This window comes from Mus pahari, chromosome 18 (assembly GCF_900095145.1).
Source record: "Mus pahari chromosome 18, PAHARI_EIJ_v1.1, whole genome shotgun sequence".
NCBI classification, from domain to species: Eukaryota; Metazoa; Chordata; class Mammalia; order Rodentia; family Muridae; genus Mus; species Mus pahari.
Genome location: NC_034607.1, coordinates 13955880 through 13959899, shown reverse-complemented (window position 1 = coordinate 13959899; position 4020 = coordinate 13955880). Strand labels below are relative to the sequence as shown.

The following is a 4020-nucleotide window of genomic DNA, read 5'->3' as shown; positions in this document are numbered from 1 at the left end:
GGGGGGGGGGGGGGGCAGAATAGGAGGATCTATGTGAGTTCTAAGCCAGCCTAGACTACACAGTGAGTTCCAAGACAGCCAGGACTAGACAGTGAGACTGTTTCCAAACAGCAGCAGCAGCAGCAGCAGCAGCAGCAGCAGCCGCCGCCGCCTTGGCTAAGACCAGTTGATTTTGTTTTATGTTGGTTTTAGTTTTTTTGAGACAGGGTTTCCCTGTGTAGCTCTGGGTTCTACCTCTTGCATCCCAAGTGCCATGATTGAAGTGTGAGTCACCACCACCCAGCTGACTCTTATGTGCAAGCTAATATAAGTTTATGTAAAAGCAAGAGGTTTTTGCTGGTCAGTGGTGGCACACACCTTATTCCACTCAGGAGCACTTGGAAGGCAAAGGTAGGCAGATAGCTGTAAGTTGAGGCCAGCCTGGTCTACACATAAAGTTCCAAGATAGCCAGGGCTACTTGAAAAAAATTAGATGTGGGTAATAGGAATATATACTTTATTCTCTATTTTTAAAAATTATTTTAATGGAATACATTAGTTGTATAATTAATACATTATGGCATTTCCTATATGCATAATGTAGTTAGATTATATTTCCCCCATTGCCCCTTTTTATCCCTTTCACCTTTCCTACTGATCCTTTCCTAGTACCAAATACTATTCTAATTTTTGTGTCTGTTTACAAATTTTCATTAAGGAAATTTAAAATGTAAGGTTAGAGTTATAGCTCAATGCCAGAGTGTTTGCCTAACATACACAGACATTGAGATTAGTTTTGTAGTATCAGGGGATACCATAAAAGTAAAAAAAAATAAAATATCTGTGTATAGCAGTGATTCTCAACCTATAGTTGCAATCTCTTTGGGGGTTGAATGACCCTTTCACAAGGGTCGAAAATCAGTATCTTGCATATCAGATATTTACATTATAATTTATAACTGTAGCAAAATCACAGTTATGAAGTAGCAACAAAAATAATTCTATGGTTGGGGGTTACCACATGAGGAACTGTACTAAAGGGTCACAGCATTAGGAGGATGGGAACCACAAAGAAGCTTGTATAACAACATTCATAGTAAAATTATGTGTAACAACTGAAAAACAATCCAATGATAGTCAACCATTTACTAATAATAAATAAACAATTTGATATATGCATACAATGAAATATTAATGGCAATAAAAAGAAACACCATAAACAAATATGTGAAAGTCAGTCCCAAAGAATCATACATTATATGAACAGCCAAATTCATAAAGTAGAAAGTAACTTAAAGATTGCCTAGAACTGACATAAGGTTAAAGAGAGTAAGGTTAAGTGTCTTAAGGATCCCTCCAGACATAATGGAAGCGTTCTATAATGTGCTACTGTAGTGATAGATATACAGCTCTGTGAATATGTGTCTTAGTGTCCAAGTGCCTTAGAAGTTTTCACTCAACTTGTTCTTACTCCCTTTTCAGAATAAGTTAGTCCTATAGAAGGCTGGTAAGGTAAGACCACAATCTTGATAACCTGGTGTGCTGGCTACTCTTATGTCAACTTGACACAAGCTAGAGTCAGGAGATGAGGGAACCTTAATTAAGAAAATGTCGGCAGGGCTGGTGAGATGGATCAGTGGAAGAGCACCCGACTGCTCTTCCGAAGGTCCAGAGTTCAAATCCCAGCAACCACATGGAGGCTCATAACCATCCTTAACAAGATCTGACTCCCTCTTCTGGAGTGTCTGAAGACAGCTACAGTGTACTTACATATAATAAATAAATAAATCTTTAAAAAAAAAAAATAGAAAATGTCGGCAGTGGTAGCACACACCTTTAACCCCAGCACTTGGGAGGCAGAGGCAGGCAGATTTCTGAGTTCAAGGCCAGCCTGGTCTACAGAGTGAGTTCCAGGACAGCCAGGGCTATACAGAGAAACCCTGCTCAAAAAAACAAACAAACTGCCGGGCGGTGGTGGCGTGCGCCTTTAATCCCAGCACATGGGAGGCAGAGGCAGGCAAATTTCTGAGTTCGAGGCCAGCCTGGTCTACAAAGTGAGTTCCAGGACAAAAAAAAAAAAAGGAAAAGAAAAAGAAAAGGTCTCCATAATATTGGGCTGTAGGCAAGCGTGTGGAACATTTTCTTAATTAGTAATTGATGGGGAAGGGCCCAGCCCATTGTTGGTGGTTCTGGAGGCCTGGCTAAAGACATTAGGAGCACGTCAGTAAGTAATGCCCTTCTATGGTCTCTGCATCAGGTCCTGCCTCCAGTTTCCTACTCTGTTTGAGTTCCTGTCCTGACTTCCTTCAGTGATGGGCTACAATGTGGAAAGGTAAGCTAAATCCTTTCCTTTCCAATTTTGCTTTTGGTCATGATGTTTCATCATAATAGAAATCCTAAGTCACTAGGCTGTTACCTAAAAACCTAATTAACAAGACTTGACAGATTCAATAAAAGATAAAAAAAAAATTAACATGGCCTATTAGAAATAAAGATTTTATTTTAAAAAGGTGTGTGTGTGTTTCTGTGTCTGTGCATAGCTATGTGCATCTGAGTACAGGTGATGTTGAAGGCCAGATGTGGGCACTGGATTCCTTGGAACTGGACTTACAGGTCTGTAGCTGGTTGTGAGTTGCTGGAAATGGGTTCTAGAAACTGAACTCCTGTCCTCTGCAGGAGCAGCCAAGTGGGTTTAGAGTCATTTCTCTAGCCCTGAAAATGGTCTGTTCAATTAGCTGAAGACTAGACCCACCAGCAGGGAACATGATGAATATGCTAATGGCGCTACAACCCGATTTTACTGGACAGTAATCCATACAAAAAGCAATCACACTCTGGCAGTATGGTACACTCCGATCTCTGAGTTTGAGGTCAGCCTGGTCTACAGAGTTCTGGGATTGCTAAGGCTACAGAGAAACCGACTCTAAAACAAAAACAAAGAAAGGAGGGGCGGTTTATCAGAAGCATATATGCATAGCAAAGAGGAAATGTCAGTCTAAGTACAGAAAAAACCATCAAGGAAGGAAGAGAATCACACCCTGTACCACTACCCAGTCCACCTACTCAATCATCTCCCAAAATAGAAGCGAACTGACAGAGGGCAAGAACCACTGACTCCCTTAGGGATGGAAGCTCAGCCTTCAGAAGCTTCTGTGCTATACAAGACTGCCCTCCCTTGCTTCACTGCATCCATAGCCAATGGAGCTTAAAGTAAACCCACTGCCCTCAGACTTCCAGCCCAGCCGTGCCTAGCTGCCTGCCTATACACTGTACAATACTCAACACTACCTGCGATACACAGTAGTTCCTTCATTAATGACTATGAGTCATTTATGGAAACCCCAATGTGTCAGACAGAGACTATGGCAGACATGCTAAGATGGAGAACAGGCTGTCCTGCACTCCCATCCATACCTTTTTCCTTTTGTGAGGTAATAAAGTTATTTAGTCCTCATATATAACTTTTAGTAATTAAGGTCTACATTCAACACTGTATAGTTTATTTACTTTTCCTTAGCACTTAAGAACTGTAAGCAGTAATCACACAAAAACCTTTAAGATCTCTAGCTTTCTATTACTGCTTCATACATTTAATATACACACATGCAGTATTTACTTAAATGCTTTCAGGATTTATATTCTGGCCTGAATATGCTAAAAAAGAATCATTGAATACTAATTTTGTAGTAGAATGTTGGGGTCATGTTTGTAATCTCAGCATTCAGGAAGCAGAGGCAAGAAGATTTTTGTTGAGTTCCAGATCAGCCAGCCAGGGCTACATAGACTGTCCCATACCCCTTAAAAAAGCCGAGGAGACTTCCACAAGCCTTTAATCCCAGCACTGGGAAGCAGAAGCAAGAGGATGTCTGACTATAAGGCCAGTCTGGTCTACAGACTGAGTTCCAAGACAGACAGGGATACACAGAGAAACCCTCTCTTAAAAAAAAAAAACAGGAGGGCCGGGCGTGGTGGCACACGCCTTTAATCCCAGCACTCGGGAGGCAGAGGCAGGCGGATTTCTGAGTTCGAGGCCAGCCTGGA

The 4020-nt window shown here is 41.4% G+C and overlaps 1 protein-coding gene across 3 annotated transcripts in view; it reads right to left on the bottom strand.

The window, feature by feature from the left end:
* The window catches only part of Znf318 (zinc finger protein 318), a 37353-nt gene that overhangs the window by 29456 nt on the left and 3877 nt on the right, over positions 1-4020 (bottom strand). The window lies entirely within an intron of this gene.